Consider the following 27628-nt stretch of genomic DNA (forward strand, 5'->3'; position numbering starts at 1 on the left):
TATAGAACATAAGCCCAGATCCAGCAAGGTACTTAAGCACATGCATAACTATGCTCGAGTGTTACCATTGTCTCTGTGGCCCATTTAGGTGCCTAACTCCCACCAAAATCAATTGGAGTTGGGTGCCTAAATAACTTAGGGGATATGGGCCCACATGCTTCAAGTTCAGGTGCTTCGGTTGAATCGGGACTTTAGTTCTCAAAGCGCAAGTATTGTAATCCACAAGCTCACAACATGCAATGTGAAAAAATATTTCCTTTTCTGTGTGACGCTCGCTTTCCACTAACTGCACTGAGCGAGCTGTTATTCTTGTATGCAAAGAAATGACTGAATTCTCCAACTTTCCCTTTCCAGGCTAAATAAGCAGTTGTAAGGCTGAGAGTCTGAAGGTTGTTCCCAGCTAGAGCTTCCAGTGTGGCATTGTCATTAGATCTATTTCCAGGTATTTAAAACATACCAGTTTCCTGAGCATTTTAGTGGAGAGGATGAGAACCTGGAGATGAATATTATGCTTTGTTTAAAAACATAACCAAGTAAGATAATGAGCCTCTATCGGTTAAAAAGATTCAGGAAAACAATTGTGCTACAACCATCCTTTTGTAACCGGTTGACTGGGCATTGAATTGCTCGTGGTAGTTTTAACCGGGGCTGAGTAGATAACCACCCATTCAGAGATCTTTGAATCTTTGCCCATTGAGGCTATTATAATCATTTAATTGGAATCTCTCTCTGTCCACCTTTCACTAATTCACAATGAGCACAGCAGTGCAAGCGTGGCAGCCATAGTCACGTAAGGGTTCCCTCAATAGAAATTTCTTTGTAGCTAAAGTCAATGAAGAATGGAAGATTTAACACATCAGAGCTTGTCTCTGAGTTGAAAACTTGATGCCATGTCAGTCCTGTTTAGATTCAAATTCAAAGCCAAGCAAGCTAGTCTATGCATAGGCAGAACATATGTGGGAGACAAGGAAAAATAGGGGCTTTCACACTTGAGAAATATGGAGCTGACTGAAATCTGGATCTGAATTTTGCATATGGATTCTCCTTTCCTTACAGGAGCCAAACTATATCTAATAATCTTCTCTTTGAACAATCCCTTACTCTGGTTTGCTTTGGGTCCAGCCGAGCAAATTAACGAGAGTTTCGTTGCCACTGACGTAGTCTTTTATTCTGGTTCTAAACTTGTCTGATCTAACTTAAGTCTGCACTGATAATGCTCCTGGCACAGGTTTTCCAAACCACTGTATTGTTCATCTTGGTTTTCTCATTCACCAGCCGTAGTCCACAGCCTGTTTTTCACTGAACAAACACAAATCTATTTCAGGTGCAACCTATTCCAAGTGAATTACCTGCCTGAGAGCAGCATCCACTGTATAGTCTAAGGGCAGGTCTTCACTACAGGGGGGGGGTCGATTTAAGATACGCAAATTCAGCTACGCGAATAGTGTAGCTGAATTCGACGTATCGCAGCCGACTTACCCCGCTGTAAGGACGGTGGCAAAATCGACCTCCGCAGCTTCCCGTCGACGGCGCTTACTCCCACCTCCGCTGGTGGAGTAAGAGCGTCGATTCGGGGATCGATTGTCGCGTCCCGACGAGACGCGATAATTCGATCCCCGAGAGGTCGATTTCTACCCGCCAATTCAGGCGGGTAGTGTAGACCTAGCCTAAGAACAATGCAGACCTTGTTAGCTAATTCTTTTCAGCTCAAACAGCTGCAGGCAATCCTTGGACTGGGCCCACCTGGAAAGGATTCCAGCTGTGTTCTTGCCTTTATGTTTTTTAGGTACAGATTAAAGAGCTCTCAGCATTTGAAGAACAAAACTTTCTATTTTCCACAGCCTATGATGAAAAGTCAGCTAAGCTGCCCTGCCAGGTCCTCTTGACTGATCCAGGGGATTATTTTTTAAAAGGAGCTGATTTTCTATGCCAGTTTCCCCCTGCCTCTGGAGTCCACACTTTCTTGATTCATGCATAAAGTGCAGCGTGTGTGTGAGATGCTGATTGTTCACTGAGAATTTATTAGGATCATTAACAAACTACACAGAGAGCTCAGCTTGTAGGTAACTGGATCCCACAGTGTCCTGAGTTGAGGCGTTTTCCAACAGAAATTCCTGTTCTCTATTAGCAGGGCTTCTCCACAGCATGCGACAAATAGGGGGCACCACTCTTTCTATCCTGACTGATGAGCTTGTCCCAAGTGTCACAGGAAATTAGACTCGGGTTCCTTAGAATTCTGATGAAATAAGCATCTGAATTAAGATTGAACCGTGAGGCATTGATAAATATATAGACTGACAAGCAGACAGCACCTGCTCCGCAAAACAGGAGTGAACTCATCTAAATTTCCCCGGGTGTTTTTTGCATTTTATTTCAGTGTTTTAAAAGAGCCAGGAGGTTATTTTCTGCTTTAACTTGAAAGAAAAAATCAGGGAAAATCCCAAACTCAGCCCACTCAATACTGGTCTTGAAAAAGCCATTTGAAAGAGGACCAACTCCTTCTTACCACCCAGGGCCAGTCAGGCGTGAGCCTTACAGACTACACTAGAGCATGCAGACTGACTGCAGTCTCCCTCGTATTTAAGCTTCCATGGGCTAGCTCCCTGGCAGGCTGATCAAAGTGATGTGAGAGAAGACTGGAAGAGGATTGGGGGGATTTCTTTAGACTTGGATCCTGCTAAGGTCAGACTCTAATATTCAGAAAGAAAGTGAAATAGTCCCATTTGGTTTCCCCAGAGCAGGGCTTTGAAATCAAACTGTGTGTGTGTGTGTGTGTGTGTGTTTTCTCTCGGCCCTGCCAAACCAGCCACACTGTGCTGTACAACCACAGCAGCAACTGAAGCTCCATACCAGTCCTTGCTTGCATCACATTTGAAGTGAGGAAAAGTAAACTGGGGCAGAATTTGGCCCAGTGCATGTGTTTCTTAATAAGACATGAATAGGCCAAATTCTGAGGTTTACGGCAGTGTAATTAGCATGCTAATAAGTGGATGTAACTGTCCAACACTGAAATGGAGACTCCCCTAAGAGTCAATTTGAGTCCAAGTTAAGGTCTTACACATCACCTCTCAGTTCAGCTCAGTATCTTTTGACTCGGGTGTGGATTGGTACACGAACAATCCAAAGTAAAGAGAGAAATGCCATCAAGGTTGTTATTAGTAGAAATGGGTGAAACAGTTCCAATAAATAATACTGATATTGTGCAATGGGACCGCCCCTTCCATCGGAGAATCCCAAAGCTCTTCACAAACATTAGATAATTCAATGTCATAGCACCTCTTCATGCCTCCTCCTTCAACCTGTTCTTGGCAGGCATCCGTGCTCAAATACCACCTGCTATTTAAGGCTCTCACCCTGATGCAGTAAGTGAGCAGGTGATTTCCTCTTTGCTGTGGTGGGCCACAGGCTCCGCAACCTCGTTTCTCACTTGCTATCCAGCCATCTCCCTACTTTCAATAAACTTCACAAGAGCAGAGAAGTCCCAAACCAAAATCCCAATTCGAAGATGCTGAAATCTGGACCTGAATTTTGAATATGACCCCATCTGATCTTACAATGAACCAATTGGGGACTTCAAAATCTGGATCCAAATTCTGCTGCTAGAGCCAAAACATTTTCCCACAAAGGTACCAGTCACAGGACCACTATGGATCCCCCAGATTTCCGTGCCGTCCTCAGATGTGCCAGCAACCTCTAACTAAAAACCAGCACACAGTCAATCTGCACAAACTATTTCAAGCACATGCCTTCCCACTTTAAAACTATGCTGTAATGGAACTCCACAGGGGAAGGAGAGAACATCATGCTGCTGTAGGGCAGGGGTTCTCAAACTGGGGGTCGGGATCCCTCAGGGAGTCGCGAGGTTATTACTTGGGGGGTTGTGAGCTGTCAGCCTCCACCCTAAACCCCACTTTGCATCCAGCATTTATAATGGTGTTAAATATATTAAAAAGTGTTTTTAATGTATAAGGGGAGGGGGGTTACTCTCAGAGGTTTGCTATGTGAAAGGGGTCACCAGTGCAAAAGTTTGAGAACTACTGCTGTAGGGCATTTAGCGCTTGATGCTACATTCTTTGAAGTCAATGGCAAAGCTCACATTGACTTTTACAGTGCAAGATCAGGGCCTAGAGCATTTCATGAGTGCTGTAGAGTTAATCTGAATAAATAAAATAAAAGGGGGCCTGATTCCTGACTTTTAGCATGACCCTGAGCAAGGAGTGCTATGGATGCTGTGCAGCCCCTGGTGTCCCTGAGCCTCAGATACGCTCCTTGAGATACAACTTCCATCCTTCTCCCTCCCCACTCCCACTGGAGACAGTAATTTACTGCTGGACTGTACCAATAGTAAATCACAATGCACCCTGCCTGCTCAGCTGTTTGGTGGCAAGCTGGGGGAGTGGAGTGGTGGTACTGGGGACTCTGCCTTTAGGGCTGAGCATCCCAGGCAGAGTCTGGGCAGAAGCTCTTCTTGTTGTGCACAGTTGGTTGGAAATGAATGCAGAATAAAGCAGATCTTGGAAGTACCATAAGCAGCGAGGCTCAGATCCTCAGAAGTATTTAGGCTCCTCACCAGGGCCACTGAGAGGTTTTGGGGACCCAGGGCAAAATCTGAAACTGAAAATATTACCACTGAAGGGAGGCCCTGCAGGGGAGGGGTTTTGAGAGCGAGCCCACTATGCACTCACCTCACAATGGTGGCTTGGCTCCTGTGCTACTGGGCTGGGCCCGGCTCCCCACTCCAAATGTCACAACCTGGTGTGCTGGGTCACAACACAGCTCAGGCTTGAGGCCCTCTCAAACGGGTGGTCCAAGGCAAACTGCCCTCACTGGCAGCCCTGCTCCTGACTTCCATCTATCTGGGCCTGAGTGATCACCGAACATCGCAAGAACCAAGACTCCACCCATCCCCTACTGCACCCACCACCTGCTCTGGGGAAGGAGTGTACAGAAGAGGAACCCTGCACACCCAGACCCCAAAACTGGGTAGACTGCATAAGGGCATACGGGGGGTGCTTACTCCCTTCTGCAGATGAGTGGTATGAGTCACAATCCAGCCCTAAATGGTGGTGCCATATTTTTAGGACTGATACCATTATCCTCCTTCATGGTGTCAGTCAGATAAGACTAAGGGACAGTAAGAGGAATTAGTTGTTAGTTCTGCCACTAACTGGATTATTACTTCCTTAACCCCCCAAAGAGCTAAAGGAAATACAGAAATATGTTCTGTTTTCACCAGCTTTATAAGTGTGCTCAGGCAATGGCACCATACCTTGGGACAGTAGAAAGCCTAAGACCCACCCCCCAAAACAAAATCCAAATCTTTTGTTTTTTCTGCAGAGGACTTTGACCTCTAACCCTAGGGAACAATGAGAACAATTCTAACACAAGAAGTTGTCCTGGGGAATTTCAATCTTCAGTGGGATGAAATAGGGAATGTGACGAACATTGACCTTCATAGGTACATGGTGGGATCTCCAAAAACACTCAGTACTGGATTAACTCTGCTCCCACTGAAGTCAATAGTGAGCACTTTGAAAATCCAGCTCTCCATTGTATATTTCATATAAAATCAGATCGCGAATTAGGTGTTAAGAAACAGCCCTCAAACTTAAATGTTTCCAATTAATCGTCTGCTTCCGTCTTCTCTCATAATTTGTGTTAGCCAAGTTCAGATTCCCCATGCCCTCCTAGCAGACAGAATTATATATGCTTAGAATTATGTTTTTTGAAAGCATATGGGGAATCTGAACTTGGATAATATAAATTTTGAGAGAAGGCAGGGCAAAAGTACATTAGTCTGAAATATTTTAGGGCTAGGGCTATTTCTAAACATGAATCATGATCTTATTACATATGAAATCTCCCCACCTTGATTCCAGAACCAGAAATAACTGCACATTAGTCAAATTATTCAGCCAAAAGGCACCTAGCTAAGGTACTGTTATGGTCTCCATTACCAGAACACATGAGCGTTTTAATCTATCTAACCTCCCAATCACCTCAAGTACAGAAGCATTATGAGTTCCTCTTTGGAGGTGCAGAACTGTGGCATAGACAGGAAGTCTATGACAGAGCAGTGAGTTGAACCCAGGTCGCCAGCATGCCAGCCCAGGCTCTAACCACCTCCCATCTTCCATCAGTACCTGTAAGTTCTCCTGCCTAGGGCCTGTCTCGTCCATCTTTGTATGGCAGTCAATACAAGGGCAACCCCATGTTAATTGGAATGTTTGGGCGTTACCATAATATACATGTATTATTATTATTATTATTATTATTATGTGCTGTAGACACTGCAGAATATACTATTGGACTCAGCTGACCTTTATCCTATCTGTGCTCTTTTGTCCTCAAGAGAACCACATAATTTGTTTTATTTATTTTGAATTTTCTGAGGGTGATTTTGATTATTTGTTGGTTTTTGCTTATTTTTCCATTATGCATTGCATGGCACCACAAGAACCTGGAGACTGCATCATTAATACCCCCAGTTTATAGACAGAAGGGCACAGAGAGATTGAGTGATCTCCCCAAGGTCACACAGGGAAACAGTGGCAGAGCCAGTAACAGCACATTGGGATCCTAACAACTTGACAATTGTCCCCTAGCTGCATGTGGGAAGCACAACTCCGCCCTTGTTAGCCTGACTTGTGGAAGTGATGTCACAATATCAGACAATGTGGGTTGATAAAAATTAAATGGGGACAGATCGAAACACACTCCCCAACTTCCCATCAGACACACCCAAAACCGTACAGCAATCCAGCATCAACACTGTGATATCATATCAGCTGATTATAATCACGTAGAGTGAAACAGAGAACTGGGTAGGTGGAGAGTACCTGCCAGCCGCCAACAGGCCAAAGTACAAAGCACTTGCCCATCTCTTGTTGAAAAGTTAAAGTTGCAAAGTGAGCCTTATAGATAGCAACTGATAGCCCAGGAGTGGATATTAGGCTAAATTCGCTCTCAAGGCTTTGCTCAGTGCTTCCATTCCTCAAGTGCTGAAGTCGTGTTCTCGTGGTTTATGACATCAGTGGAGCCCTGGGAGTGAATTACAGCTTTGTAGTCACTCCAAATACATCTGTTATCCTACTGCACATTCCTTTCCTTGACAAAGCTCCCATAGGCCCAGAAGGATAATTCGTCCGTACAGTTAAGCTTTCCTTGACTCCATCACGCAACTCCATTAACTCTTATGTTGAAATCACACAACCTCAGCCACAAGTCCTACAATAATCAGTAACCGAAATATCTCAATGCCAGCTGCAGGCAGAGTCTGCTACATACATTCAAAATGTTGATACTTGACATTCCCCCCCCCCCCCCGCATGTCTTTTCCAAATAAGAAAACACGTTACACCCCTTCTTTCCCTCGCCCACTCGGGTGCTAAGAAGGTCACTGGCAGGCCACAGCTTATAGTGCTATGGAGTGCTGTACTAATCCTGAAAGGACAGGAACAGCCCTGGCTGATAACTGACCTGAACAAGTGATTAGAGTCTGGATTAATTTGCGATTAGACCCCGGGATGGAGCTCACAGGCACTATTGGTTTCTGAGAGGGGAGATGTATAGTTTTGTTCATCCACTCTCACCTGAGAAACAAACACTGGCAGTACGAGAACTATTCCAATCCACACAACCAGCTAATGGACATTGTCACAACCAGTTCTGATCGCCAGAACAATGGGTATTTTCACAACATTTTCTGGATGCTCCAAATAACGAGCATTTTCACTGCCCTTCCTGGATTGCCAGAATAATGGCATTTTCATGAGCCTGTCTAGAATAAACTCTTATTTCACTAGCTCTGAATGCTCTTTGGGGAGTGAGAAATGAAAGAGACACAAGCCTCTGCAGCAGGAGAACTGCCAACCTTCCCGCAGAGTTCAGGAACTCAGCAGGCTGGTGGATGGTAAGGGCTCTGCAGTTCAAAGGTCTGCTGCATTCAGGTCCTGAGATTTTTATGCTCACATCGCTCAAGAATAACAAAAGCCATTCTTCTCAGTTATGACGCTCAGCAGTGTCATGGCTCAGAAGAACAGTGACCGGACCCAGTAGATACTGTGCAGAAAAATGATTCTCCATAAGGCACTAGGGTGTTCATTGCACACATGGTCACACTGAACTTAAACAACTGCTGGTAGTGTTATTTACAAAAATATTCTTAACCTTTCCTTCCATGCTGCTGAATCCTCTAATTTAAATTTTCATACTAAAGCCTAATTACACCATAGTAGTTCCCTTATCCATGAAGAATAGGGTCTTCTGTTATGCCGTTAGTTTATTCTGCCTATATAATGGAACTTTCCAGTTCTATTTTGTGTCAAGACTTTTTCATTAACAGTATTTTTTCTATTAACCTGGAAGCAGAAACTGATTCAGCTAAAATTAGAACAGTTCTAAACCTTCCCCCTCAGACTCAATTCTCTGATCCTCATTTCAGATTTGCAAAAGTTTGGATGACTTTTTGTTCCTTGATTCTCTTTCAGTTTCGTGGATCTCTGCATTTCTGCATAGGATCAGGAGTGTGAGAACCTTGGTATTCCAAGACAAAAAAGTTTCTTTTGTGCTATGGCAGTCTCAAACAGAAGTCAGTGGTACCAGAATTTCACTGTTCCCAGGTTTAGAAGATTCAAGATGTCCAGAGATGCAGCTGAACTTTCGGGTGCTTAGCTGAACTGAACATCTGAAGATTCTGAGGTCCTTTCATCACTAACATAAACCCCAACCATGCAATGAGGGAAAAGGCCACTGCTACCGATATAACACCTCAGCCATGTTAACATGCAGTGCAACATACTCAGCATACACAAATATAGTTGCTTTGGGGTAGATCCGGAAGTCTTCATTCAGTCCCTATTCAAACAAATCTCCGAATGGATCAAATCCTGGAGTTCTTTCTCAGTTTTTATACACACAAAACTCCCAACGAAGACAATGAGAGTTTGCCCAACGAAGGACCCCAACGGGCAGCTTTGTCTGAGTAGTAAGGTCTAAAAAACACTGAGGGAGCATTCAGGAGTTTGTCCTCCAGTTCCCATAGTGATAATGACCCCAGGATCAGCATTTCCTGATATTTAGGGTATAACTTCACTGCAGGCCTGGGCTTTTACCCAGGTGTTGCTCTGAATCCTCGTCTCATCCACACACAAAACCCTCTTACCCCCGTGTGGCGGTGGTTCCAACCCAGGCTAGCCCAGCTGGGGGTGTCGGCTAGAGCTCAGGTGTTGCTTTCACTCAGGCTGGTAACCCACTCACTTTGCAGTGAGGAGAGGACGCAGGCTAAATCACTCGAGTGCTGATAACCCTCCACTGCCTTCCCACAATTCCCCCTGCATGACTAGAAGGACAGACAGGGTCTCCCACCATTCACTAGAGCAGCTCAGTTTACTGCAGCACAAAGAACCATGGGAGTTGCCCCAGAAATCTTAGTGTCACCCATGGGTGAGCACAGCACCAGTGAGGACAGAGTAACTGTGGTAGGGCATTGCAGAGTGGCAGGTTGATTCAGTGTGGCAGCTCACACCCGGGTTAGGCTAGCCCAGGTGCCGATCACCTGAGCTAAGTCTGCAGTGAAGGCATAGCCTTAATCACTGGTTTTGCCTCAGTCATTAACATCCTGGAAATGCCCTTCCTGATGGTCCTTATTGCTGAATTATTTACCGCCCTAAATGCTAAGGGCTCCTTTAAGATTTGAGGGAGGGTGGAGGTGCCGTGCCCCAGTAGGAGCATGGGGAGCCGGAGGCCCTGTGTCTCAGCCTGGCATGGCCACACCAGAGCTCCAGGAAACACAGAGGGAATGCAGCCCTTCTACCACTGTTTGAGAGGATGCAGTGTTTGCTCTGCTGGACAGTGCAGAGACACTAGAGCAAGTCTTTGACCTACCCGTCATCCTCTTTGGCAGCGGCACTAGCTCTCCAGTGTCCTGGCTCTCCCTGAGCACCAGTATTTCCATTGTGCCTAGTCCCGGGGCACCATGCATGTCAGAACCATGCTCTAGCCCTAGAGTAACCAGAGGTATCGGGGATGTTTACATTAATGCAACCGATCGTCACCAAAGATCTAGAAACCCCCTTGAGTACCACCATTTGGCCCCTCCAGTTTCACCAGCACAATGGCAGCAAGAGAATGCAAACATTCTCGGATAACACTCGTTTGATTCTAAAGAGTAATAGACTATATGATCAGTTACTCACCGGGAATGGTGTTTGGGGTCTGTGTCGGTTAATCCTTCCTGTCACCAGTCCAGGAGCAGGCACGGTATCCCTTTATGGACTCGGCTCCGACCTACAAGAATTAGGAAACACAAATTGGTGCCTGTTGTGGTAAAAGGATAATCCAATACTTTCTAATCCTCAGCAGACAAGGGTGGGCCGGCGTGTACTGCAGTTGAATTAAATGTATTTAACAATGCCTGCTGCTGGTTGTCGCCTGCAGTGATCCAGCCTAGGACTTTTGGATCCCAAAGCATGAGCTTCGTAGTCTAAAGGACCAGCTCTTACCAGGGAGGACACACAGTTATGTTGTGTTAGCAGCATGGATTACACACCTGGAGAGAAAACGGTGGGGAGTTGAGTGAGAGTTCCCTGTTGTGGGGAAATACCAATGAACACACCACTTTGAGTGAATTCATGTGTAGAGTTCATGTTAACTGATTACTGGAGCCGGGCAGCAATTTTCCACAAAAACTTTTTTTTTCCCTCAGGGAAAAGTGATTTCTGTTAAAATTGAAGTTTTCCCACAGTAAAATTTCAATTTTGCTGAAATTTTTGATTTTCCTGGTGAGAAATTGAAATTAACATTTTGTTTAAGGTTGACCCAAAATAAAGAAATTTGGGTGGTTGAGCTGAATAGAAGCATTTTTTTCTCCAGGTCACTGCAATATTAATCTGTGTCTGCCTGAGCTGCTAGGGTGCTTGATGGAAGTTTTAGTTCAGGTGCCTTGTGCCCCCATTCTGTCCTGTGGGCCGGGCTCTCTGCTGGACTGTATCTCCCATGATGCAACTGATGCTCACCTTTGGAGGCATGAGAAGAAGTACCTAGACTGGGGAGTTCCTATCGGAGACATCAGATAAAGAATTCTACAGTCAATAGCTGCACCTGCAGGAAGTCACAGGCCCACAACTTGCTGTGGAGGGACACCCTTCTAGCTACAGAGCATGAAAGCTAGTGCCCCATCGCCCTCACAAACTGCCTTCCTCCTGTGCGACTCTCCCTTGTGCGCAGGCAGAGCAGAGAATGTTTTTATGACAGAGATGGGCAAACTGGTTTCTAAAAAGTGAGACCCACTCCCCACCAAAATCTCACCCACACAGAACCAAATTCAAAGCGAGCCCTTCCTGAGGTTCATCCAAGTGAGGACCTTCGTTATTTATATTCTGGTAGCGCATACAGGCCGTGACCGAGATCAGAGCCTCACTGGGCTATGTGCGGCACTAACACATAGTAAGATACAGTCCCTGCCTCAGGGAGTTGCAATATAAGGCACACAAATGGTGAGAGGGAAAACAGAGAGACTTAGTGTCTTGTCTATGGTCACGCAGCAGGTCAGTGGCCGAGCCAAGAACAGACTCCAGTTCTCCTGATGCCCAGTCCAGTGCTTCAGTCACTATATAAAAATATCCAATTAGTTCTCTTGTCCCCACCCATCAAATCTGCTTTGTCAGGGATTAGTGAAGTTAAGAGGTACAAATCCAGGGATTAAATCAGCACCAGTGCTCTCTTCCCATAATCCCCAAATGAGTAAAGATTCCCCAAATAACCGTCCCCTGCTACTAACTTCTTCATTCAACTCCAGATAAAATTGTTCACATTGTTTATAAGATATTCAGGTAGCCAAGCTGCCTGATCCTGATGGAAAACCAGGAGGTGTGGACAGGGCCCTGTCAATGATGATAAATGTTAAGGTGGAAGGTCAGTTCATCCGTCTGGTTTGCTAGATGAGAAACCTCCCTTGCTCCTTGCTAATTAGAGACTCGATCCAGGCTCTGACATGCAGCCAAACTGCAGAAGGTCCAAATTGCTGATGTTAAAGGGAGACAGGGTAACAACCTGCTGGGCTTTCACCAATAGAGAGTTTGAACCTATTTAATGAGCTAGAATCCCACTGCATACTAAAGAAAATAATCTTCAGCTGCACAGTGGTTCAGAGCTGCATGTGATGGAGCCTCCACATTGATTGAGGCTATCGATCAGGTAATTTTTCCATATAGCAGCACTTTCTTCCATCCTAAAGAACACAGTGAAGTGCTTTATGAATTTGGTGATACTCATAGGGTCCAATATTGCTCTCTTTGAAGTCAGTGGCCATGCTGTTGTCAGGGTTAAGGGGACCTGGGTTAACCCCATCATTCATATTAGCTGGACCTTTCCATGGGTTGGTAAGACCTCTCAGAAACTTGTATGATTATCTAAACCCCTGAGCTCTGCAACAGCATGGTAGAAATGTCATGAGAACAGGCTTTCATGAGAAGGTTGGGGCATTTCCTGTTTCCACTCCAGGATAGAACCCAGAGGTGCAGAGAATTATGGGGTTGGGTTGAGGAAGGGGAGGGACAAGATGCAGGTTCTATTGGCATTTTGGATAAAGATCTGAACCACTTCATCCTTCCTCCCTAGATCAGAAAATTAAGCAAGCAAATCCATGGGACCTCCTAATCTGAGGCAAACTGCCAATCCTTTGAAATTCTCCCCTCACAAATAGGGAAAAGTCCAAAAGGAGCGTGTGTGAATGTGAAAAACATATGATGGAAGAGGGACAGCTGGGTGTTGAAGGGACCTCCGGAGATGTGAGTTCCTTTCCTGGCTCTACCACTGACGTAGTAGATGACTTTGGATGCACCTCTTTGTGCCTCCTGCACTATGGAGTTAGACTCAGATAAGGTTTGTAAAATGGGCTGGGATCCTTGGATGGAAGGTGCAAAGCATCATTCATGCTGCAACCAAATTCAATTTACCTCACACATACGCCTATAAAATATAAGATGACATCATAGAATATCAGGGTTGGAAGGGACCTCAGGAGGTCATCTAGTCCAACCCCCTGCTCAAAGCAGGACCAATCCCCAATTAAATCATCCCAGCCAGGGCTTTGTCAAGCCTGAACTTAAAAACCTCTAAGGAAGGAGATTCCACCACCTCCCTAGATAACCCATTCCAGTGCTTCACCACCCTCCTTGTGAAAAAGTTTTTTCCTAATATCCAACCTAACCTTTCCCACTGCAACTTGAGACCATTACTCCTTGTTCTGTCATCTGCTACCACTGAGAACAGTCTAGATCCATCCTCTTTGGAACCCCCTTTCAGGTAGTTGAAAGCAGCTATCAAATCCCCTCTCATTCTTCTCTTCTGCAGACTAAACAATCCCAGTTCCCTCAGCCTCTCCTCATAAGTCATGTGCTCCAGCCCTCTAATCATTTTTGTTGCCCTCCGCTGGGCTCTTTCCAATTTTTCCATATCCTTCTTGTAGTGTGGGGCCCAAAACTGGACACAGTATTCCAGATGAGGCCTCATCAATGTCGAATAGAGGGGAATGATCACGTCCCTCGATCTGCTGGCAATGCCCCTACTTATGCAGCCCAAAATGCCGTTAGCCTTCTTGAAAACAGGGGCATACTGTTGACTCATATCCAGCTTCTCATCCACTGTAACGCCTAGGTCCTTTTCTGCAGAACTGCTGCCTAGCCAGTCGGTCCCTAGTCTGTAGCAGTGAATGGGATTCTTCCATCCTAAGTGCAGGACTCTGCACTTGTCCTTGTTGAACCTCATCAGGTTTCTTTTGGCCCAATCCTCTAATTTGTCTAGGTCCCTCTGTATCCTATCCCTACACTCCAGCATATCTACCACTCCTCCCAGTTTAGTGTCATCTGCAGACTTGCTGACGGTGCAGTCCACGCCATCCTTCAGATCATTAATGAAGATATTGAACAAAATCGGCCCCAGGACTGACCCTTGGGGCACTCCGCTTGATATCGGCTGCCAACTAGACATGGAGCCATTGATCACTACCCGTTGAGCCTGATGATCTAGCCAGCTTTCTATCCACCTTATAGGCCATTCATCCAGCCCATACTTCTTTAACTTGCTGGCAAGAATACTGTGGAAGACCGTATCAAAAGCTTTGCTAAAGTCAAGGAATAACATGTCCACTGCTTTCCCCTCATCCACAGAGCCAGTTATCTTGTCATAGAAGACAATTAGGTTAGTCAGGCATGACTTGTCCTTGGTGAATCCATGCTGACTGTTCCTGATCACTTTCCTCTCCTCTATGTGCTTCAGAATTGGTTCCTTGAGGACCTGCTCCATGATTTTTCCAGGGACTGAGGTGAGGCTGACTGGATTGTCTATGCACTGCTGTATCGCTCTCCCAGCAGATATCAGGGTGATTGAAGTCTCCCATGAGAACCAGGACCTGTGATCTAGTAACTTGTTAGTTGCTGGAAGAAAGCCTCATCCACCTCATCCCCCTGGTCTGGTGGTCTATAGCAGACTCCCACCACAACATCACTCTTGTTGCTCACACTTTTAAACTTAATCCAGAGACTCTCAGGTTTTTCTGCAGTTTCATACCGGAGCTCTGAGCAGTCATACTGCTCTCTTACATACAATGCAACTCCCCCACCTTTTCTGCTCTGCCTGTCCTTCCTGAACAGTTTATATCCATCCATGACAGTACTCCAGTCATGTGAGTTATCCCACCGAGTCTCTGTTATTCCAATCACATCATAATTCCTTGACTGTGCCAGGACTTCCAGTTCTCCCTGCTTGTTTCCCAGGCTTCTTGCATTTGTGTATAGGCACTTAAGATAACTCGCAGATCGTCCTGCTTTCTCAGTATGAGGCAGGAGTCCTCCCCTCTTGCACTCTCCTGCTCGTGCTTCCTCCCGGTATCCCACTTCCCCACTTCCCTCAGGGCTTTGGTCTCCTTCCTCCGGTGAACCTAGTTTAAAGCCCTCCTCACTAGATTACCCAGCCTGCTTGTGAAAATGCTCTTCCCTCTCTTCATTAGGTGGAGCCCGTCTCTGCCTAGCACTCCTCCTTCTTGGAACACCATCCCATGGTCAAAGAATCCAAAGCCTTCTCTCTGACATAGGAGGCAATCCCCAACTTCACACGCAAACAGCTGCATTAAGGACCAGATTCTCCTGCCCTTTCATAGAGCAGTACCTCAGTGAAGAGGGGTCCCAATGGAACCAACAGGACTATACACTCAAGTAGTGAGAGTGGCAGATGCTAGTTCTTACAGCCCTGGAGTTAATCAGAGTGTAGTTTACTGTCCTGGGAGTTTGCTGGAATCACTGCAGCCTATTCTGAATGATGCTCGTAATTGGAGGGGGGAAACAAACCCTGCCAAGATTCAGATAAAACAAAACAAAATCTCTCAGACAAAGGAAATGCTCTAAAATGTTCCATTTTATTCTTGCTCTGGGCCCCCAAAGCATTTCCCTTTCCTCCCTGAATGATAACGGATATAAAAATTAAATATAAATTCGCCAACAAAAAAGCAAAGCGCACTGAAGGGCAGTAAATCACCGAGACCAGGTGGCGTTCAGGGGAGGTTTGGGAAGGGAATGAAGGATGAAATAGCAGAGATACTGACTAAGATATATCATAGATCTTTAAAAACAGCAACTCGTCCTCAAGGCTGGAGACTCACTAATATGGTGCCTCAGTTTGAAAAAGAAGCCAAGGGAGAAGGCAGGGGAATGACAGACGGGGGAGCAGCCCCTCAGTACTGAGGGGATCAGAGACTGGCCAGCCTCACCTCACCATGGAGGGAACTGATAGAAGGCTTAATTCACCGGTTTCTGTCCCACTCGGAGTCACTGCACTCAAGGAGGCAGTTGCCCCTGACGCATGGTCACTTTCTCCTGGGAATTCAGCCATCTTTAAACAGTGTCAGAAATTCCCTGTTGGATGTGCTGAGTCAGGCTATTCCCCTGGTACCCTGCCCATGCCCTCTCGTCAGGCACTTTTGGGCACACACTGGAGAGCTGCCCACCCCTCAGAGGAATGCAGGTGGTGGTGGTGGGTCCTTGAATCACCAGAGCCCCCCCACAGAATGGGTATCCCACCATCAGGGTCCCCTTGGCCTGTGCCATGCTGGCCAAAGCTGGCTCCCACCCAGGCTTGTTAAGTCCTGGAGTGTCTGGTCAAAAAATGAATAGCCGAACACTTGGACTGGTGTTACCTGACGGGGCCACCCCAGCTGGGCTCCAGTACGGCCTCTCTAACCTGCTGGAGGTCTTTAAAAAGAAACATGAGACAAAGGTGACATCATCTGTTTGGATTTTGAAAGGAAGCTCCATCACAGGCCAATATCCCTGGGGCAACGTCTGCGGTTAAGCCAGCTGAATTATGGCAAACAAAGGGCTGTAACATACAGTGCTGTGTCAGAGAGAAGTTGATAGAGGGGTGTCTCAGGGGCCCATGTATTTGTCAATGGAAAGTGGAAAGCAAACGGATGATGTCTGGGGATGGATGCTATGTCAGAGATACAAAGGAATGTGAAAAGCTCTGGATAGGACTCCTGCAGATGGCAAGCAAGGCCCAGCGTTTAACACCCAGCCCTCAGAGGCAAAGGTTCGGAGTTCTATACTTAGCTCTGCCACAGATTTGCTGTGGGACCTTGGGCATGTCATTTAGGTACTCTCTGTCTTAGCTTTGCCACCTGTGAAAGGGGGTTAATAACTGCTTGCAGGATTTTCAAAAGAGTCCAAGTGAAATGGAAAGTGGCAGCTATTTAATAGCACATAAAAATGCTACATGACAGTTTAGGACAAGAATAGCAGCAAAGCACCACCTCTTAATGAAACTGCAATCGGAGTTTAGGTGGCCAAAGGAGAGGATTAATTCTGTCCTGGACATTGGAGTTCACTTCCTTGTTCATCTTGCAAAAGGCAATCTGGATCAAATGGTCACAATTGGTCAGGATGTGCTTGGGTTAAAGCCTCATCTTAGCACTTCCAGCAGCAGAGTGAACTGTTATGTGTGTGGGCATCATCTACTTTTATTAAGGCCCTAATAGTTTTCAGTGGGAAAACTTGTTAATGCAGGAGAATAACTCAGGACTCATTTGCCTACCCCATTTCTCCCCTGTTAAGTACTGCAGAAAGGGAAATGTTGACCAATAGAGTTTCGTCAAGGTAACATTAAGGAGCTAAGCTGGGGAATTGAAACACACCCTTTACTCATTAGATAGCATCTAGAGTAAGTTCCATGGGGTCTCCAAGATGAGCAAGATGAGTTATGGTTGGAGCTTCTGTCATTCATTCCCAGTTGCTTTGTTAATACAGGTTAGTTAAAAGGGGAATGGAAATGAACTGGGAGCCAGGAGATGTGGAATCCATTTTTGGCTGTGCCCCTGACTCCCTTTGGGCAAGTCACTTAGGCCAAACTTTTGAAAAGTGGGCACTCATTTCAGGTGGCCCCATTTCTGGGTGCCTGATTGGAGATTCGTGTAGAAGAGCTTGTGACCTGGCCTAAGAACTTCTTGACAGCAACAGAGTAGGTGTAGCCAGAAGATGGAGACATTGTGGTGAGCTGTGTTTTTCCTATCTGGAGTGGAACAGGGAGACTGACCTGTCCCTGATCCCATCCTGACTCAGGACGTGGTTTAGAGTTTCACATCTCCATTATGGAGAATACTTTGGTCTTCCTGTCTCAGGAAAGGGGAACAGCTGGCACATCTTGCTAATAGCCACCTGCAGTTGAACGTAGGACTTGCATGCTGTATGCAAATATGCCAAACCCACAAAAAAACCCACAGAAATTGGGCTTGTTTTTGGCTTAATTGGCTTGTGATTTGCTTGTTGGCTAGTTTTTGGCTTGTAGCTTGTTGCTTGTTTGGCTTGTAGCTTATTGCAGCTTGTTGCTTCTTTTTTTTTTGATCGGCTCTCGGCAAGCGGGGGCAAGGGGCAAGCAGGGGCAAGTGGGGGAGAGCGTCAGGGGTGCACAGTGGGCCCACCACAGTCCCAGACTGCATGCCGGGAGGATCTAGTCACATTGGCTTGTTGTGGCCTTGTTTTGAAATGGGATTAGGTTGATTTTTGGTTTATTGTGAAAGTTGGGGTACTTATTTACTGCGTGAAAGTTGGCAACTGTGTGTACGGCTCATTGGTACTGGTATCAAATACTGCTTCTGAAAATTGGAGCCTCAACTTTTTTCTGCCTCAGTTTCCTCATCTATAAAAATGAGGGTGCTGTTACTTTGCAACATGCACTGAGACCTAGGGATAAGAAGTACCAAGGAAGTGCTCAGTTTTATTGAAAAGCACTAAAGTTTTGAGATCCCCAAAACACTAGACTTAAAAGAAAAATCAAACTGGTGCATTTCAAAAGTGAACCAAAAGAGTTTGTTTGCATGATTGTGTAGTTCTCCTGCAAGAGGCGACGCACCATGGAAACTTGAAATGGAGCATGGAGCTTAATTCTCTGTGCTGCTTTAGGGGTCAATTGTACCAGCAATAAAATCCATAATTTAAGTCTTGCCCATGCTTGATATATATGGATGCCAAGAATAAGTGAATCTCAGGTCATGGTGGGTAAGATGAGGGGACACTGTTTTAATCAATCTGCTTTAAAATGTGTTCATTTGCCATTTTTGAAGCTCCCCTGTATATTCTGATACTAATTTGAGATCTCAGAATACGCTTCTTCCTTTCTACACGACATTTTCATTCACCTTTACTCCTCCAACGATCATTTCATGTCATATTTTCTCCCCAGTGAATCTTCATATGCTTTAATTGGCGCTTGTCTGTTCATTCATCCCTGGGTGAGGTCTGTTTAGTAGCTGAGAGTATCAGACACTTTTACTTATTGAATCAGTGGAGCTGAACTTTGCAGAGCGACTTTTCCCTGAGTGCAGAAGCATCGTGCTGTTGAATTATGTTTGCTGGGAGCCAGCTCTCTCTTCCTTCCGCTTGTCTCTCACTCACCCATGCTGGCTTGCTTCATGAGCCGTACAGCATGCAAGTCCTAAACTCAGCTGCAGGTGGCTATTAGCAAGATTAGCTATCCCCCTTTCCTGAGGCAGGAAGACCAAAGCATTCTCCCTAATGGAGATGTGAAACTCTAAACCACATCCTGACTCAGGATGCGATCAGGGACAGGTCAGTCTCCCTGCTCCACTCCAGGTAGGAAAAACAACTCACCACTGCTTGTAATTTGAAATCATTATAATGTCTCCATCTTCTGGCTACACACACTCTGTTGCTGTTAAGAAGTCCTCAGGCCAGGTCAGAAGCTATTCTACACAAACTTGAGACTCAACTCACTGCCTATTCCCATCAGTAAAACTACAACAAAACTAACTACGGTAGGAAAGCATAGAGGGTACTGCAGGGCAGAGGAGAAGAATTGCCAGGATGTTAAGGTACTGGACTGGAAATCAAGAACTGGGTTCAGTGCCTGGCTCTGTCACAGACTCCCTGCATGACCTTGGACACTTCTGTCTCTGCGCCTCACTCTCATATCTTTAAAATGGGGCTAATAGCATTTGACAGAGGTGCTGGGTGGATACATTCATTGATGTGTAGGAAGAGCACTGATCCGATGGGTATAGGGGCCCATATAAGAATTTATCTAGATAGAATTTGCCTCGCTGTACCACCATTGAGTGCAGTGGATTTACACCAGGGATGAATTTGACCCATTCCATCAAGGGTTGATTCTTTTCCGTAGAGTTGTGAATATTCTGAATTGTTCCCAGCCACTTGGACTAAGTTAATTACACAGATTGTTTGTGCTGCTCTTTAGACTGAGGCAATGAATTGACATTGAGAAGCACTGGGCTGCTTCTTGGATAGAAGACAGCGCAAGTGCTGATTTCAAGTATGAGGAAGAATCAGTGCACTCAGACGACTAACGCCTCTCCTTAGACAACCCAGAGCAGCGACAGGGACATGTGTTGTCCCCACGATGTCGTGTCTAGGGGGCCCCACTGTGGGAAGAACAGAACAAACACATGGGGTATGTCAACACCTGGAGCCGGGGGTGGGATTCCCAGCTCACGTCGATGTACACTAGCTCTCATAGAGTTAGCATGCTAAAAACAGTAGTGTAGCCGTGGTGACATGAGCAGCAGTGGCATGGGTAGCTGCCCAGAGTAGAAACCCACCTGAACACCATGGGCAGGTACTTGGCATCTCGCCCATGCTGCTGCTTGCCACTGCCCGTTCTGCCGTGATGAGAGCTAGCACAAGTATGTCTACACAAGCTGGGAGTCACACCCCCTACCTCCAAGTGTAGATGTAGCCATAGTAAGAGACAGTTCTTGGCCTGCAGAACTTAACTATGTAGACGAGACAGACACACCAAAACCCCAGGCCCAAACAACCCTTATCTCTGAGACAGTCTAGGTCCAGGTACAAACTTTGTGGCTATCCTCTGTCTCTGCAGTGGGCTGAACGCCAACCTCGATTCAAAGTCTCCCTCTGCCCCACCACCCGAAGCATAGAAATACAGAGCTGGCAGGGCCCTCGAAGGGTCAGCTAGCCCATCCTCCCCCACTGAGGCAGGATTACGTGTCGCTTTGGGAGAGTTCAGATCTAGACTGGAACTTTACAGCACAGGCTTAGCTCTAAACATGAAAGATTAGGACTAGATTCTCCCCTCCTCAGGCAGACAAAGCTCCCACTGCCTGAGATGGCCGCCGTGGGAGTTTGCAGGACAGAATCAGGCCCTGAGGAAAGTGGCCCTCACTTCTTCCTGGCGGTGACTGTTGTTGTATTTTCTAAAAGTTCAAAATGTAGAGTCTAAAAAAAAAAAAAAAAACCTATACCAAAATAACTTCTGCCTAACTTCTCAGGTCAAGGATTTGATGGGCTAGGTCAGGCAGTACAGAGGTGGCCTCTTTAGGCAGCTGAGGATTCCTCCAGCACAGGGGAACTGCCAGGTAGCCATCTCTGTGCTACTGCCACATGGCACCTCCCAGCAGAGGGATTTGCGATGGGTAGGAAGGACCGGGCAGGAGTGCACTGTGCTCGCGGGAACCCCATCGGTGTAATTTAGGTCAGTCCTGAGGATGCTCTAAGTGACCAGCAACTGTACCAAACCCCAGGATCAGGGGTGTGTGAGGGGTAAGAAGGATTGAAAAGCCACCACTCCCTTCCCCTCAGGTGCAGGTGCCATGGAGAACTGAGCCTGATGTCTACAAATCTGACAGAAATTAAAATGATATCCCTTTAATTCCTATTGCCACCTCCAGGTATATTTAAAGGCAAGAGTCTCAGTTCCCGCCAGGCCTTGAAATGACCCCTGCATTCAGACAAGTGCTGATATTTCCCAGCAACACTCCTCTCAAAGGTACACATGACCCAGCACTCTCGGTTTAACTATTAGACCCTTTTCTTTTAACTCGTTGCCTTTTCCTGACAATGGATATTTGCTTCTTAGCCAGGGGGAGAGGGAGGGGAGGGGAGAACCGAGCTGTGCTGTACGCAGGCTTGTTCCCTTTGGAGCCAATTTATTCTGTCCATACGCGTGGCAAAGCTGGATCCGTGAGTGGACTCTTGTGAATGCACTTACGGCTACAACATGGTGCTAAGGAGTCAATGGAGCTGCAGCTTTGGGCAGGTGGGAGATGGCAGCCTCTCCACTCTTCTACCCCCAGGGGCTTTGCTGCCATTGTTAATAGCGATGGGGAGGTGGGTCTTGCTGGCTTGCTGTCAGGAAATGAACACAGCCACCATTGCCCATCTGCAAACTTGACTAAAGACAGGAGACAGAATGAGGCTACCCAGTCTGTGGACACCATCAGATAACCATAAAGAACTAGTTTGCAGGGGAGTTCCCTGTCCAGACAACTATAGCTGCTCCAAAATGATCACAAGAAACATAAGAACTGCCCTATCGGGTCAGACCAATAGTTCGTCTAGCCCAATATCCTGTCTCCAGCAGTGGCCAGTACCAGAGCTTCACGGGGAGTGTACCGAACAGGGCAATTATGGAGAGACCCACCCTGTCTTCCACTCCTGGCTTCTGGTACTCAGAGGTTTAGGGTCACCTAGAGCATGGGTTGCCTCCCTGACCTGTCCTCCATGAACTTATCCAGTTCTTCTTTGAACCCACGTTATACGTTTGGACATCACAACATCCCGTGGCAACAAGTTCCACAGGTTAGTTGTCCATTGTGTGAAAGGTACTTCCTTTTGTTTGTATTAAACCTGCTGCCTATCAATTTCATCAGGTGAACCCTGGTTTTTGTATGGTGTGAAAGGGTAAATAGCACTTCTCTATTCACTTTCCCCACATCAGTCATGATTTTATAGACCTCTATCATAGCCTCCCTTAGTCATCTTTTTTTCTAAGATGAACAATTCTAATTTTTTTTTAGTCTCTCCTTGTATGGAAACCATTCCATATCCTTGATCATCTTTGTTGCCCTTCTCTGATTGCCCTTTTCTTTGTTGCCTTTTCCTGTTCCACTGTGCCAATGTTCTTCTAACCAGTTGCTGACTGGTTTTAGGGGATGTCTGCATTGATACTGGAAGGGGTTGGGGCAGCATGTGTAGACATACCCAAGCTAGCTTCAAGCTGTGCTAGCTAGCTAAAAATAGTGAGTGCGTTGAAGCCACGGCAGCACAGGCTAGCTGCCAGGGTCCAGGCCTGCCCCAGGCCCTGGGTATGTACTCGGGCAGCTAGTCTGTACTGCCACAGTTTCAGTGCTGTTTTTAGCATAGATCAAAGCTTGCGCAGGTATATCTATGCATGCTGCAATTGCCCCTCGGATTGCAGTGTAGACATGCCCTTAGCGCTGGTGTAAGGTGCTGGCTTGGCAACCCTGGCAGACTCAGGGGCATACACAACATTGCACCATGGCCCCTTTGTGCCAGCTCCACTGTGGGGCAGGTATAAAGCCCCTCCAGGAATACTTCCAGTGCAGAGAGCCTCTGAGCAGTCTCTACAGCAGCCGGGGCACACAGGCATAGCAGGGTGCACAGGACTGGAGTGCCTAAATGAGAGCCATGTTTTCAAAAGTGCTCTGCCAATGCCCTGATTTAGGTACCCACGTGGGAGTGGAGATCTGCTGGGAATCTGGCTGTAGGTGGGCAAAGGGAGACACGAAGCCAGACAGTGCACAAAGGGGAGGAGGGTGTGAGGAGCCTTTCAAGCCACTTGTGCGCCTTGAGCAGGGAATGGCCAGAATTACAGTCACACTCCTCTGAGCACAGGGGCTACTCCTGGCTATTAGCTTTAGGAACCCGAAAGGGGCAAGGAGAGGTGAGGTCATGATCCGACCTCCAAACAGCCGGGAGAGCTGACCGGTCACAGAAGGAAGGTGACTCTGCAGCAGCAACAGCAGCTGGGCGCTGCTGGAGACACCGTTGGCATACCATGCCTCCCAGAGAGCAATCCAGCTCCATGCTGCCCCCGGCTTTGTGCAGAAATTGAGCTCCTGGTTTGTAAAGCCCGTTAGGATCCTTCAGGGCAAGCAGTGCGATATAATTGCTACAGCGCAGAGAATGAAAAGAACCTGCTGCTCTCCTCAAATTAAAGCCTGAAAATCCACCTGGAATGGGTTCTCCTTTGTGGAGAGAAATAATAATTGCTCCAACCGGGATTTATAAATAATTGCAACTGACCCGGATTCTAACGGGTAACCGGGCTGTTGAATTAAACAAACGTATGTGCAGAACAAAGCATCGCACACAGTGCAATTACTATATAGGAGGAGAAAGGTGAGGCTGGGAAGGGACACAGTGGCTCTGCCTCAGCTTTCTCACACAGGAATAGGGCAGGAGAACAGCCTGGCCTCAGGGTTTTCTCATTATAAGCAAAGCCCAGAAAAGTCAGGTCTATAAGTCTGATTCTTCAAGGTGCTGGATGCCCTTAGCTCCTGATGGAAGAGGTTCAGCACCCCTCTGGATCAGCCTTGGTGCCTGCACTGCTTAATAAGTCTTTCATTTTCTATCCCTTTGTAGCTGCCCACCCGACTTTCATATTCAGTTGGTTCTCCCCAACAATTCACTACCGTGCTTTTTGTTTCTTCCTCAAAGCCCAGAGATATCAACTCCTGCAGGATCTCAGCCACGTGCTTCTTGGCGTCAGTGCAGGGAAGGTTTGTGCTAAAGATCGGGCTTTGGACTTTTTCATGCAGCAGCTGTGGCATAGCGTTGCGCTGCAAAACCTATCCGGACTGATCCCTTCCAGATGTGAGCTATGCCGCTATCTTAGATGGGTGCCCTCCATGCCAGGATACCATCTGGTACCTAATTCCAAACAGCCATTGTAAAAAGCAACTCCTCCTGAGATGAAGGGCAGTCACTCTGGTAGAACCTGCATCCTTAGCTTACTGTCTAGCTGGCTGAGCAAGGGATAACGAGAAGAACTGGATCCTAATGCCACCGCTGACACTAACTCCCCTGGGCTCTGAAGGAAGTTACTTAGGTAAAGTCTTCAAAGCTGGGTGCCAAAAGAAATAGAAGCGGCCTGATTTTCAGAAATGCAGGGCACCCTCATTCCCGCTGAAATCAAGGGGCAAGACTGACTGTTGCCTTGCACCTTGTGTAGTCAATTACACTAGGCAAAATGAGGGCAAAGTCCATGTAACTGCTACCACTCTGATAAGGTAGCATTTTAACACCCCCTTTGCACTGGTGTAAGTGGCTGCATAAGGTGCAGGGAACTGGAGAATTGGGCCCAATGCCATAAAGCACTTTGTACATGAAAAGCCCTCCACAGGTGCTAAGTACTATTATTATTACACTGAGGGAAGGGACACTTCTTCCCCTGAATTCTAATAACACATCCCTGCTTTCTCCCCCAAGCTTCAGGGAATCTTCACGGCCACTTAAATGCTGCTGAATGTTCCAAATGCAGCACAGCAGCTGCTCCGTTCAATGCACCAGCTGCGCTACTCAAAGGCCCAGGTACAATACACCTATCGCAATAGCTGTGCCGGACAGGTGAGCCCTGCCATCCCATGGCCTTCACTGAAATGTTACTAGCTGGTGGCAGCATGGTGGGAGGCAGCAGGTGCCCAGCAAGGGCGGTGTTAAATCATTGTCTAGTTTTTCATTTGAGCTGATGAAATCTTCACCGAGGCGCCGGTGAAAGGATGCACACGGACCATAATTGTTTTTTAAAATCAAATTAGGGACTTCAGACTCTCATTTAGTCTGCAGCATAAACTCAAACATCCCATTAGAACCTGAACCGAGCACTTTAAAATATTTGCCCCAGGCAAACACTGAATACTCTGGCTGATGGAAAACAAAGTCTTCTAATGCCCTCTTTTCTAGACAGGAAAACATGCTTTTAGGGGACTGCTCAAATTCGTACCATCCCCAGACCCCTATTACAGGCTCCTAATTCTCCTAGACAGGAACCCATTTCCATAACACCCTGGAACATTTGCCTGGAAGGAAGGGAGATGACCCCATTCTATAAGTGGCATGAGAAGTGCTTCCCTGCCCATTCGGATAGTGATTCTTCCAATCTAGAAAATCTGTACAGCACCAAACCCGAGCGCTCTGCACTGATGCAAGGGACTATGTGCTAAAGTTTATTACACCAAGACCATACAGAGTGGAGGAGGAAAAAACCCAATCCACCTGTCACAAGCGAAACAGTGGAGATAATTGGCTTATATGCATTTATCCCTTGACCCGATTATCAACTCCATTTAATGCTTGATTTTAAACAACTCCCATCCAGGCCTGCAATTGTTCCGCTTATTCTGCCACTGTACATGTAAATTTTATCTGTTCACTAAATCTTTTTAATAGCTTCCCCCCCCCCCCCCCCCGCCCCTGTTTTAATTCTGGAGCTCTCCGCACAAAGCAAGGTGGAGATATGAAGAGGCTGACATTTCTCTGAGTAATTTGCGGTGGAATTGTCACTGGCTTGATGCAGTCATTTTGTTCCCCATGCCGATGTGACATTAATTATTGTTAAATATTCTTCTCTGTTACATAGAGTTCTGTTTAGATAAAGGTCAATGTCTGCACCCATGACAGCGCCTGTTGTCACCGTGCCGTGGAACTGATCCGTCACTCCCTACCGTTCAATACCCTCCTCGTCATGTGAGTCCAGTTTTCATTAATTCCGGCTCAGTTAGACAGACATTAAAAAAATGCAAAATGCCTCAGCTGTTCAGATCAGCGCCTGGATATGAAATTATTAGCTCGGCTAGTGCTGCCAGCACAGGAAGGTCAGATACTATTGCCCGTGCAAATCTAGCAGCGGCACCTCATTAAGGAGCCATGCATTTGCCCATGGAAAAAAAAATTCTTCTTTTAATTAAAAGCCAGCTCTGATTGGAGAGGTGAAAGCTAACATTTGCCACAAGGGTTTGCACTGACTGGCTTCCCCCAGCTGTATTTCGGGTGGGGAAAAAATGATAAACGCTTCCCTCTTTCCTTTGCCACAGGCCTGGAAACTGAAGTCCAGAACCCAAGCCCTTGCAACCAGTTCTCTCACCAGATTCCCCAGCGTTATTCCACCTTCTCAGCTCCTCAAAGGGGCCAAGAGAGGGCAGCTCAATTCCAAACAGGAACCTCCTGGGTATGCGAGTAAGGTAATTGCAACACCTGCCCAATAGCACCCCCCCAACTCCCACAAGTCACCTCCCCCCTCATCCAGGGTGCATTTAATCCCATGTGTGCTGGAGATATGAGGATGCAGGAGATCAAGCCCCAAACACAGTGTGTAACACCATCCTAGACAATTCCCCTCCCCACCCCAGGCAGATACTGAGAGATCTGTCTTTTTCTTACACTTTGGCAACACTTATCTAGCTTGTCATGCTACTACATCCCACGGAACTGGACTCTGCAGACATGCGTGCATCCCGCCCCCAGGGCCGACGGGGGGGAAGCCAGTACAAATTACCGGGGCCTGGGGCCCGGCTTCCCCCCCCTTGTCGGCCCTGTTTAGCCGGTCCGCCCTTGCTGGGGGGCCCAAAAAAATTCTGGGCCCAGATTCCCCGGCTTCCCCCTCCTCTTGTCGGCCCTGTTTAAACGGTCCGCCCTTGCTGGGGGGCCCGAAAAAATTTTTTCACCGGGGCCCGAACCCGCTCTCAGCGGTCCCGATCCCCCCCACGTGTCACACACTCAGACACTTGACATAGCGCGCACATTTAAAATACACGAATGCATATTTTGACTAGCTTGCTGGAAGTGAAGACTTGAGTCTGCGGGAGATGCGACCTTTGTGCAGCGCTCCCAGGGGAGACAGCAGTCATACAATCTTACACCAACCTACGTCAGTCCAGCACAAATAACTGTATGCAGGACACTTAGTCTACAATAGCAAACATCACGGAGCAGTTGCAATTCTAGGGTCATCTTATGCCAGCATCTACTCAGTGGGGATGCAGGGACTTGCCAAGTTCCAAGCGCTGCATAGCCTCTTTTACTGCTTAGTTGAAATAAATATGCTTTTAGGCCTCGATCCAGCAAAGCACTTAAGTGTGCTTAACCTTGAGCATGTGCTGTTCAAGTCAATGGAAGTCAATAGCCTGTTCTATTGAAGTCAATTCACATGCTTAAATTGAAGTACGTGCTTAAATGCTTTCCTGAATTGGGACCTTATTGCAGGAGGACTGGGAGTGAGGAAGGATGGACTGAGACCTCAGACCCTACCTCGTGTGGGTTAAAGCTAAAATCCATTAGTGAGTGGGAGG

Source organism: Emys orbicularis, chromosome 12, assembly GCF_028017835.1.
Source record: "Emys orbicularis isolate rEmyOrb1 chromosome 12, rEmyOrb1.hap1, whole genome shotgun sequence".
Classification (NCBI taxonomy): domain Eukaryota; kingdom Metazoa; phylum Chordata; order Testudines; family Emydidae; genus Emys; species Emys orbicularis.